This window comes from Accipiter gentilis, chromosome 7 (genome assembly GCF_929443795.1).
Source record: "Accipiter gentilis chromosome 7, bAccGen1.1, whole genome shotgun sequence".
Taxonomy (NCBI): domain Eukaryota; kingdom Metazoa; phylum Chordata; class Aves; order Accipitriformes; family Accipitridae; genus Astur; species Astur gentilis.
Genome location: NC_064886.1, coordinates 3,459,982 through 3,471,091, shown reverse-complemented (window position 1 = coordinate 3,471,091; position 11,110 = coordinate 3,459,982). Strand labels below are relative to the sequence as shown.

Below are 11,110 nucleotides of genomic sequence, written 5' to 3'. Positions count from 1 at the left end.
TATTTTTTTGACGTTTCTAATCAAACCTATCCTGAGACAGATATAAGAATGGGTTTAGCTCACTATTTCAGTGGGAAGACCGTCAGTCATGGGGAGCCTTTGGTGGGTATTTCTAATAAGCATTTTTTTAATTTCCTAAAAAAACCCCAATCACCAAACCCTTATCTGAAACATTTCTCTAAAGTCAAAAGGTCCCATTGAAAACTTAAAGTTCAAAGCTTTTCATTACAAAAAAAAAAAAAAAAAAAAAAAAAATTCTCTCCACATTTCAATTGCTGCATTTTCACCAGTTTTGCCTGAAGTCTGGCTACACCAATGTTCCTCCCCTCCACCAAAGCCCTAAGCCAAAACCTGGACAGGTTTAGCACTCCCAAAACCCCGCTTTAGCAGATCTAGCTATCACATCCAGAAGCTCAACGGGGTCGTCTTTGCCTTCTTGCCCCATCCTTCCCAGGGAAGCGAAGCCCTGCGTTACGCTGCCCTTTAAAGCCGTTATTTCCAGCGCGGGGCAGGACCGCCAGAGGGGGGTCCGGGGGGATTTCGTGCTCAGCAGCAGGTAGGTGGCCTTTGATCCCGCGCGCTGCCCGGGGCAGAAGGGCTGGTGGATAAGACTCTGTGGAGACAGGCTCTGCAGCCATCCCTCCTTTCCTAATTCCCTTCTGAAGTGCTGGAGCCACTGTCACCTCTCATTAAAAGAAGCGAATGCCCTCGTTTTAATTTCTAACCAGAGCGAACTGGATAATAACATTAATCCCGGCAGGGGATGGCAAGAGAAGGCACCTCCTCGCTTCAAATGTTTGGACAAAAAATTTGCTCTCATTAGGGCAGAAGTCCAGGAGATGTTGCCTTTGTAGGACTGGCGAGACGGCACGCAACAGGGCTTTGTTGCATTTGAAGTGCTCCTCGTCTCCTCTGAGAGCACCCGGGCTGTAATTGGGGCCGGGCAATGGTCAGGGGAAGAGAGGGAGAGACAAAAAGAGAAATGAAAGCTTCAGATCTCCCAGCTTTGCACAAAGACAGATTTCTTTTGTAAATCCCTATTCTGCTGCAAAATACGCTACTGGACGTCTGGCCTTGCGCGCTCCTGAAAATCAGGAACAACATGGCCATGGATCTCCTTAGTGGTAAAGGCAGGGTCAAATCCTGCCTGGAGCTCAGGCTGAGGGGTGGTACCCACTGCTCTGGGAGAAGTGTTCGAGGTCACACCAGGAAAGCCCAGTGCTGAAGGCAAAGGGACTAATTCAGCTAAAAAGGTCTGAGCTGGAAGGGGAGACCCATGGGAGACACCCCGAGGTGTCCAGGGGTCCTTTTTACCAATAAGTGAGGAGAAAAAGCTGGGGGGGAAGAGGGAAAAAAAGCACCTAAGCTGACCACGCTATGTTCCTGTTTCTTCTTGTATGCATACTCATTTTTCCCCTCATTTTCAGGAGAACTTTTCCCTCAGTTGGTTATTTATGTTTGCCTCTGAGTTTCTCCCTAGTATGCAGATGACAAAGATGCTGCAAAGCCAGCCAGGAACACGGCTCTGCTGCTGGGGGATTCTCAGTCTCAGGGACACCAAGAGGTAAGAAAAAGCTCATTTTTCCACAGCAGCAAATATTTTTCTGTGGCTGGCCACATCCCCTGGGGAAAGGAACTTAACTTGCAAGTTACCTGCTACCAAGTTCAAGGATCACGGCGTCTCTCCAAAGTCACACCAAGGTCCGGACCAGCAGCATTCACAGCTGAAAGAAGGGATGTGATGGGAGACACGGGAGAACCAACCCTCCTAAATCAGGGCTGCTACAGCCCATGGTCTCCAGGTATTGCACAAGGTACGGACAGCCGATAACAAGGCACAGCGCTGAATAAACGTTGCCACTACCTGGACCTGATACTGTGAACAAAACATCTTGTACACAGACACTGCTAACTGTAGCAAACTCTGCTAAATGCAGCCACCCAAACCTTCCTCCTACCTCTCTCATACTTGGAAAAGGAGCACCCAGAAGCAAGAGCTGGTGTGAAAGGAGCAAAGAGCTGGCAAAGAACTGTCCAGAAAGTGATGGAAACACCAACCAACAGAGAAAAATAATCATATTTCCTCCACCGGGAAGCACATTGTCAGCCAAAGAGATGCTAGTTTGGTTCAGCCTTGGGTAAGGGGGGAAAATTAAAAGAAAGTGTTCAATTAATTCCTCATTTATGGCCAAGTACCCAGTATATTGCTTCCCTCCTTCCCGAATCGCCCACTGTCAGTATGTTTAGAAACAGGTTGGAAATTAATGTTCTTCCTGTGGGTGGCTGTCAGAAAAGATAAGGGATTTCTTTGGAGGGTCACTTTTTCATTATTGTGTTATCATTACTGCTACATGAAACCACAAAGCTACCCTGGATACGAATATTTCTAGAAGCTGTTGAGTCAGATGCATCTAAGCACAGCATTGGGCTAATGGAGATTTGGGAACGGACAGGTTCCCATGCATTGCTGCAACAGCAATACAACTCAAAGCTACAAAACTAACAGTGGGACTGGCGATTAGTGCATTGGGAATGGAAAAAAACCCCAAACCAACCCACAGAAATACATGAATTCACTTGACCTTATGGAGACCTCCACACTTTAGATCTTCCAAGGAGAGAAACAGGCACTTCCAGAGGTGAGACACGTTATCCTGCTCCAGGTACCTAAAGCCATGCCCTTGGAGAGCTTGTCTCACAAACTCCACCAAGGTTTTAGGTCAAAGGACCTTGTGCACCAAGGTCAATGCTGCTCTGGTTAACTGTAAATAGCAGAGACTGGGAGAGGTGACTGCAGTCAGACACCTTGGTGAAGATTATATTCATTACCAATTTCAAGCTCAAGCTGGCTCATTAGAGGTACACCTTTCTTTAGCACATGACTTTTGCATTGAACTAACGCATCAATATTTTGGCTATTAAAAGCTTGTTTTCCAAGTAAAGAAATACAGCAGCGCCATTCCATAAAGCTACTTATTTGGTTTTGATAGGAATTGGGGGGCAGGGGCAGGAAAAGAAGGAAATCAATCACGTTCCCAATATTTGTGTTCAGCTTGAACCAGTTTTTAAACACTTCTATGTACAAAAAGAGAGGTTATTCATTCACTCTTTAGTCTTCCCGAGTACTACAGAGATTCCCCCCCCAGGTAAAACCAGGCACTTTAAAAATAAAAAAGAAACACATGTTTTAACTCTCAGAAATCTGGTTAACAACGAACCCGCTGCAGATCTGTTGAGGGTAACTTGATGGGACAAACCTTGACTGTGATGGGACAAATGACAATTGGCATGTTGTTTTCAGAAAGCTTCTTTAACATCAAGATCAAGCAGAGCCTCAGGAAATGGGATACAACCTTCGTTCAACCCTGAGTTTTCTCCAAGTGAGTACCCTCTGCTCGCCCATCCCTGCTTCCAGTTTTACAGGGAAAAAAAAAAGGGGGGCAGAAAATTGAGGATTGGTGAACACTGAGCGCAACCTTGGCAGTGCAGCACCTTGCCAGGGTAATTAGACTGGGCAATTGGAAAATTAGACTGAGCGATTGCAACGCGTTGAAGTAACAAGCCAAGATGCAAGCAAGCACCAGCTGCAGCACATAAACACCCCAGTTACGGCACAGCAAAGCACGCGGTATTATACATCCGAGCTGGTTTAATGGAGAGGTTGACTTCTCAATTCTGACTTCTGATGGTGGTGCCTCCCACCATCCATCCTGGCCAGTACAGAGCACGTGCCCCGTTTGGTTCTGGAGGAGCTGGGTACGATCCATACCGGGGGAAGCGCCGAGTTGGCCCCCAAGTCTTGGCTTCCCCTTCAGCTCTCCCTCCCTGCAAGTGCTGGCCAAGCTCTCTTCCTACAGCTTGGCTTCCTTGTCAGTAAAATGAGGATAATGAATGATTTTGCCTTTTCTTCTGAGGAGCTGAGATAATTCAATTTAAGAAAACGACAAAAAAAAAAAAAAAAAAAAAAAAATCTTTTTTGAGTACCAAGTGGAACTAGAAAGCTATGGATCAAAAGCAGTTGGTCAAAAAGTTATTGATGGAGGCCTTCCTTCCAAAACCACATTTGGATCAAAATCAGAATATTTTGCAAGAACTTGTCGATTTCTATGAAATTTTTGAAGAGGGTCAAAGCGTTTGCCTCAACTTTCCAGAGGCAGCACTGGAACATTTAATTTCATTTTGGACGTTATTTTCTTGGAGCATTTTGTTTAAAATATATTAAAATATTTAATGACATATTATTACCTATTAAATGTTATAATGTATTATATGATGTTAAATTTAAAATATGTATACAGAAGTCCAAACAAAATATTTTCTCATATTAAAATGTCAGATTTTTATTTAAACAAATGGATTTTTTAAAAAAAACACAGTCGGGAAGCATTTGCGACTTCCAACAAACTTGTTTGCTTTTGTCCAATTTTACTGCCTGGAAAATGCTGGCTTCTAATTTCTTTTCAGAATGTGAAAATTTAATTTCTTTTTTTTTTTTTCAAACTAAAAATTGCAATTCTCAATCAGCTCTCAAGGTACTGGAATTTCTCAGACTCTTTTTTTCCCCTCAGAAGGAAGGGAGGAAGAAAAGACACTCATTTCCATCAACATTTTTGAGTTATCAGTTAAGCAAAAACCTGGGGCAGTTGATAGAAAAGACTCAGCTTCTGGCAAGCCAAGAAAATTGAACTGATGACAAACTTTTTTCTCAAAAAGCCAAAAATTTGCAAACACACCCTGGATCCTATGGAACATTAAAGACATTTTACCTTTCCGGGATGGTAGACAGTACATCTCAGTCCTCAATCAGCAACATCTTTACCTGGCAACTCCTGTCATTACCTGTGGGAAGAAAAAAGAAGAAATCCTCTTTGTTGCATGTTTTTCTTAAGCTTGGGAAAAAGAAAAAGAGAAAGAAGAAAAAAGAAATACCCTTGTGCTGTAGCTTCTCCACATCTGTTTCTGTGGGATCTAATGGGCAGAAGGCAGGTTCCTAACAGATAGTTAGGAACTATCTGCACAGCTGCAGACAACCCACTCGGTGGCTTGGCAAGTGTGGGGTTACAACTTGCACATGCGGGAAAAAGTGTACTAATATCACACGTGTGGCGGTGATCTTGCAAACCTCCGGCTGCAAGATCACGGTGCTGTTTTCAAACCCTTATCTAATGCAAATGAAGCTGAGAAAAAGAGATTAAAAAAATGTAACAACTATTCCCTTGTACTAGCGTGAGTGGCCTGCTCGTGAATAAGATTTCACAGAAACGAAAGGCAAGCTTTGCTCCTAAACACCCCCAAAATGCACAGTATTTCTATAGAATCACAGAAGATATCAGTTCAGAAGGAACCTCAGGAGGTCTCTAGTCCAACCTCTTGCTCAAAGCAAGGTCCACACTGAATTTAGACTGGGCTGCTTAGGCTTTTGTCCAGTCGGTCCTTGAACATCTCCAAGGATGGAGATCCTGTGACCTCCCGGGGCCTCTGTCCAGCAAAAAGCTACAAAAAAACCTCCTCCTTGCCCCACATGGTCATATTAGTACATGGTTTTCCTTCATGGCTAATTTTTTTTTTTTTTTTTTTTTTTTTTTTTTTGGTTTGTTCTTTGCTCTGGATGGGCTTGTCAGATCCGAAGACCACCAAGTACTACATGACACCACACTCTACATCTCCTTCTTGGGATGGAGAACTGATCTGACAACAGCACCATACCCAGTCTCGGGAGCTTCAGTTTTTCCCAGCTGATGATTCAACCACCAAGCAAAACAAAGGACATAATGCGATGGTGTGGTCACCCCTCATCTTCTGCCAACATCGCTATTAAATCAGTTCATATGACGTATCCCTCATCCAGAACACATAGTGAAGTTTTTATTGGCATGAATCTGGTCAGCCTGCATTACTCACCTACTAGCAGAGCTACGAGGCATTCCCTGATGGAGTCACAGCATGCAAGTAAACTTTTTATTCCATTATTGACTGTTGGGTTTATGGCACCACCAAGTCAAGCTGTTTTGGAAAAATGTTCCACTGACTTCATAGCAGCAGTAGTAGTCAGTGCAGTGCTGGGAGGACCAACGTTGTAAGAGAGCAATTCCCACTCCCTCTCTCAGTCCCTCAGCTGGAGTCACGACCTCGCTTCCCTTTTCCACAACCAGGCTCACAATGCCATTTGAGGACTCCAGCCTCCACTGGGGAAAGTCCAGGCCTCTCCCAACAAGCAGCTGACTAATGTTGGCATCACCGCTCTGCTTCTCATCTCACCTCTCTTGTTCTCCAGGACAGACCTGTTGCTGTGTGTTCATACAGCACCAAAAACCTCTAGAAATTGTGACATCCTAACACTATTGTAAAAAACCCATAATAAATAAATATACACCTATATATATTTAAATAGAAGGCAGGATAGTCTATCCCTATGCTTTCAGGCAACTCCCTTAGCTGTTGTTCCCAACCTTCTCTGGAAAAACTTTTCTACTACCTGGAAAAGCAGACCAAGCCCCAGATAGGGCAAGTGGAGGCTAGGAGAAGGAGGAGCTCCATTAAAGTGCTGAACTGGAGTCCAGAACCAAAGAAAACCCAAGCGACAGCTTCCCAGTGACTCTGTCCTGAGATATCATGTCTGAGACTCCACAGAAAGCTGCTGCCTTGAGCCTAGTTAAAACAGGAGAGAGATTATTAGCCCAAATAGTTCACAAGATTCTCCACCTTCAAATGCAGGGGAAAAAAGGGAAGATGAAGCTTTCTATTGAATGAGTTTAGAGCGGAGACATCTTTAATGTTTCTGAGCGTTTAAAATGAGGACAGTAGCCCCAGGTGACGAGATATTGGTGAGCAGAGTGCAGGTGAACCCCTCAAGCTACCAAGAAAATGCCGCTTCTCTCAGGGTCCTGGTTGCAGAAATAACAGCATCCAGGGCCAGGCTGTCGGCAACACATGTGGGGTGGGTGAGTGGGTGTTTACACTGAATATAAATGATCCTCACAGTTTGGGCTGGAGGTTTGATTGCCTGACAGTTCTACCATACCTATGGCTCGAGTGCACAAGTTCTTGAATGTTTTCATTATTTTTTCATTTGTAATTTTATTTCATAATAGTAACAAGACACCCCGGGGCAATGTGTTTCCAGGGGATTATTGCCTTCAGCTTTTTGCTTTATGACACATGCCATAATCGCCAAGAAATGTACAACCTGTCATATCTCATTACTTAAACGTGGGTTATATATCCATGTATTAGGCGCGATGGATAGACCAGGACCATAAAATTATATGGACATTTGGTGGCAAAAGTTAGTTTGTGCAAGCAGTTCCCGAGAATGGCTTGCAGCTGGGCTAGCTCACTTTGGACCCATCCTCGACTTCTTACGAGCTGTTTTTGCTCTTACTCTGCCCACAGAGCCATTGCGGAAAGTGCATGAACTAATTCTGTGGTCTCGTGCTCCTCTGCTTCCCCCTTAGTTTGGCAAGGTTCACCCTGCCTGCAGACACCACCAAGAAACACTCTCCGGGCAAGCTCAGCCCGCGGGGGACTCACAAGAGTCCCCTGAGGACTTGCAAAAAAGCAAGTTCCAAGCCAGGCTCCTTGTACCTTTTACTACCCACTACCTATAAATAATCATTCACAAGACTTCCTGGAGACCCACGATGTGGATGAGGAAAAAGGAGAGAACACAGAACTTGGGGCATGAGCTGCTTTCTTCCAAGGAAAGGTGTCATTCTGGATTTATTTTATAGTTTCAGCCAGTCTGGGCATCTGGCACAGGAAGCCAAATGTCTGAAAACGGGGGTCAAACATAGACACCCTGGCTTTTGGTCAGCTGCCAAGGGACAGGAGAGCAGTAGGCAGTAGGTGACCCGCAGGTGTGCTCTGCAGCTAACGTTCTCCTTGGCCAACACGGTTGGGTGAGATGGGCAGCACCCACGTTCGGAATGGCCTCACAAAAAGCCCTCGGCACTCCAGGATGCTTTAACCAGAGCTCTTGCACCACGGCCAAGAAGGGCTGGTGGTTATGAGCTCTTCGCTGGTGCTTGCAGGGACTCAAACAGGAGGCCATTCATGGGGGATCCAGTCATTCCCAGCAGCTGTACTGGCTCTGGCTCCCAGCACTCCGGAGCCCTCAGCGTACCGGGAAGTTACGTCACCGCCGAGGGCTGAGTCAATGGACAGACTCTGATGCCTTTTCTCGGCAGCAAGAAGGCTGAGGTTACGGCTGCCTGCAGTCTGGTAACTTGGGAGAACGTCAGCACTCAGCTAAGCACAGAATGAAGCTCAAGCGCACGAGGAGTACTTCTGTACAACTCCAACACGCCAACACTCTTCAGATCAGAGGTTCCTGACCTACCACCTTGCACGAGAAGCAAGATCAAGCTGAAGGCTAGCCATGCAGAGACAGCAGGCTAGAGGAGACCTCTCTGGAAGGCTGTGGGGCAGACGATAGCCCTTCATTATGAGGGGCCCAAATCCTTTCTTGGTTGGGCTTGATGATCTTCAGGGTCTTTTCCAACCTAAATGATTTTATGATCCTTGAGATGCTGGTGGATCTAAGGGACAGCATAAGCAAGCAGGAGAAATCCCTCCTACATATCTGACTGTAAAAGGCAGTTATGAGATGCTGTAGAAGACACTCTTAAGCGTTTGCCATACAACTGCAAGTGCCTTTCTCTGGCTGGGAACACTCACAATAAGGCTCTGAGAGCTGGACCACCAGGAAGAGCATTACCGAGATGTAAATTGAGATTCATGGTTTGTCTGGCAGGCTCCGTTGCAGTGCAAGTCTTGCGCTCGGCTCTGAATGACAGTTCTGTGTTAGCCTGGGCGGCACACGCAACTGCAGGCTGGTCTTCCAGCCCAGTCCATCCTGGAGATTTCCCAGGACCACGAGGAGCCTCAGTCCTCGCTCAGTTAGGCTAGGATGGAGATTTATTTTTTTGTTTGGCTGAAGAGAGCCTGCCCTAAACCACAAAGCCTAGAAGAATCTATGACCTAGCCCTTTAGAAACACAAGCACAAAATAAATTCACAACAAGGCTTTTCATCTCCGGGGAAGTTCATCTTACCTGAGGCCTGGAACAATGTCACGGGGGTAGAGTCTTTCTTTCTCCAGGGAGCGCTGGCAATGGGGTTTGCAGCGGGTTTTCCATGTGCTGTGCCTTTAAGCTCACTGTACTTCTGCCTCCATTTCCAAACAGCAGCCTTTTTGTTCTCCAGGCTGCTGCAACTTGCAGATACGTGCACCGTGCCCTCTTTCGCAGTGATTTTTTTTTTTTTTTTAATCTTTCTTGCTGTTCTCCATAATCTAAAGTTAAAGACATTCAGGTTAAAAATACACGGCTGAGGTGGTTTTTTCCAGACCACCTCCTCCCCCCTCAGAAATCAAAGGTACTTTCTCAGTCGAGCAGGATCAGCCTCCCTCAGGTGACAAAGGCAATTTATTAAGACATAAACTACAATTATGCACAGTCAAATGCTCCTCTTGAATATATGGAGACAAATCCCCTTTGCTGCTACCCTCAGACAGACACTCCACAAATAAAGTGCCTACATCACTTCTGCTATACCTGCTCACACTCAAGTTTCCCTTTATTCTCCGCTCGAGAGCGGCGAAACATAAATCTCGGTCTTCCCAGTAGCTTCTAAAGGTTTTTTCTCCTTGCCAAGTTTCCTCCCAGCTCCCAGAGGGCAAACAGCAGCCACACAGCCCCTTTTGTGCTCCAGGGCTCGGCTAACAGGCCCCACCTGGGCCAGCAAGCAGGAATGGTGCCCTCGGCCACGCTCGGAGGGCTGGCACACCATCAAAGCAAGCTTTGAGAGGGAACTGCCGCTGGTTCTCCGATGGCAAGGGCATCTCAGCGAGTCTCGGCGCTGCAAAGGAGGAGGGGGTCTGCGGGGCAGGGGCTTGGGCAGCCCACGGGTAGCCGGCTGTGGGGTGCTGGAGGCTCGTGGGGAGATGCTACTTGTGGGTGGGAGCCGGGGCGTAAGAGATGAGCCTGGGAGGGGAAAGCTGGGTTGTCTGTATTTCCATTTGAAAAACACAAAACACAGACCTGAGTCTCACTGAAGGGTGAAAATCAGACCCTACGACTTGAGGAACGGGACTTCCTCGCCCCCATGCTCTCTGGGATGTAAAAATTCAGGTGCAGGCGCAGGGTGTGGATGGGACCCAGCTGGAGATGTTCCTGTCCCAGCTCCTCATCACATCACCAAACCCTCCCCATTCCCTCCGCTCTGCCCGTGGGATAGGACATGTCAGTGCACTGTGTATTGCAAAATCAGCCAAAGCCTTTAGAGCACTGCTGATAGCAGTTAAAATCAGCTTTAAGGGATGCTCCTCTGCCCTATTCTACTCTTAAAGGGCAGCACCTTCCAGGGGAGGAATGGAAACACCACCCAGGACCCCACAGTGTCCAGCACCCTTCAACATCTGAAGTCCCGACAGCTCTTGCTCTGCAGCCTGGAGGGCTCAGACAGGGCTCAGCACGCTGGACACAGGGTGCCCTGTGCTGGCGGGGCTTGGGCACGTTTGTTGGCTGCTGGGCCAGTGGTTCTGGATGGTGATGGCCACCAGGGTCTGTCTGGGCCATAAAACTCTTCTGGGGGTCACACAGCCAGTTAGTGAAATCCTGTAGTCACCTGGGGAGAGGTTCAGGTAATGGAGAAAGAAAACAAACAAACAGGTGAGAACAGTAAATCCTTTGCAATGGCTTCTCTTCCTTCCTCACAGCTTTTTTTTTTCTCCCCATTATTGTACTGGTTTTGGGGTTTTTTTCTTTTGACCTTCTGACTTTTCTATACCACTTTCTTTTCCCAGCCTCTCCTTTTCTTTCCTTTTTTTTTTTCCCCTCCATTTTCTGCACTTGTATTTCTTCTGTGCAAACGATGGCCCATGTTTCATTTACATCTTTCCTGGCATGCATGTCTGCTGTTTGTTCACAGTGTCGTGGTCTAAGTTGTGGTTTGCACGTGTTGTTGATGTGCTCCCATTTCTTCTCTCCTTTTTTTCTGGAGAAAAAAAAAATATACAGATTTTCTTAGTGATGCCTTCGTATTAAAAAATCCCCCACACTTTAAAGTCTTATCTAATGCCCTTTCTCTCTCCCATGTCAGGCACTGGCCAC

At 46.4% G+C, this 11,110-nt stretch overlaps 1 long non-coding RNA gene across 1 annotated transcript; it reads right to left on the bottom strand.

The window, feature by feature from the left end:
• Positions 1–1,656: 1,656 nt before the first annotated feature.
• On the bottom strand, positions 1,657–9,132 carry LOC126041213 (uncharacterized). The gene is made up of 3 exons (XR_007506778.1): positions 9,053–9,132; positions 4,767–4,839; positions 1,657–1,724 (listed from the first exon to the last, which is right to left on the bottom strand). It is a non-coding gene; the product is annotated as an uncharacterized LOC126041213 (long non-coding RNA).
• Positions 9,133–11,110: the final 1,978 nt, after the last annotated feature.